Here is a 928-nt window from a genome sequence, read left to right on the forward strand (position 1 = left end):
AAACTAAACATTGGCAAGTAGATTTGACTAGAAAATGAAAGGGGATTGAGGTTTCTTTTGCTTCTAAGCTGACCATTTGGCAAACAAGCCCTCTTGAACATAGGAAGCTGCTTAACAAGCAAGTCTGGAGAGAATCAAGAGCTTGCTCCACATGATGCTTCAGTCTTTTCGTTACAAGCGTCAGGGTAGGCGAGCACAGTCAGAGCTTCTTGTATGCGCACAGCAAAACCATCTGTCTCCTCTCTGCATGCAGACTGGTGTGCTGAGCTCCTGCAGGACAGGCAGAGGACACGGGAATGAATCTGCAGAGGTTGGCACTGGTGTCTGAACAGTTACAGCGTCTGCGCTTCTCCTCACATATGCTGGGCACGTGCTCCTTTCCCACTCCTCCAGGACTGCCGGTCATGCTGCAAAACACAAGTCTGATGAGTACAGCACTAAAATCCAGCAGGACTATTAAGAACAAATGAAAAAGAACATTAAAAAAAAAAAAAAAAGGAACATGAGTAAGCAAAGTGAAACGTGGCCCCAGCTCAAAGTAAAACACGAAGTGCAAGGCGCTCCCAGGGGCAAACCCAAGAGCAGCCAGTTGGCTGCCAGCTTGGATTGCGGAGTCCTCCAGGGCTCAGGGTTTCAGCCATCGTTGCCTCTGAGGATACCAACGTGGTCTGCAAAGGCTCTGTGTTGCAACGCCGAGCATGCCTTTGTCTGGTAAATCAATGATAGGGAAGCAATTCCTGAGCACCACGCAGGGGGCCTAGCAGCTGACTGCATGCTTTGAGTCAGAAGTCACAGGCGTAATATCGCTTCTCTTCTTCCTTCCTTCCCTGGCTCTCCCTTTCCCCCGCCTCCCCTCAGACATTTAAAAGGCTCCTCGTGTATTAGTTACTGAAATAAAAAAAGTGCAACTTAAGGAAATTCCTGTGCC

This window comes from Cygnus olor, chromosome 2 (genome assembly GCF_009769625.2).
Source record: "Cygnus olor isolate bCygOlo1 chromosome 2, bCygOlo1.pri.v2, whole genome shotgun sequence".
NCBI classification, from domain to species: Eukaryota; Metazoa; Chordata; class Aves; order Anseriformes; family Anatidae; genus Cygnus; species Cygnus olor.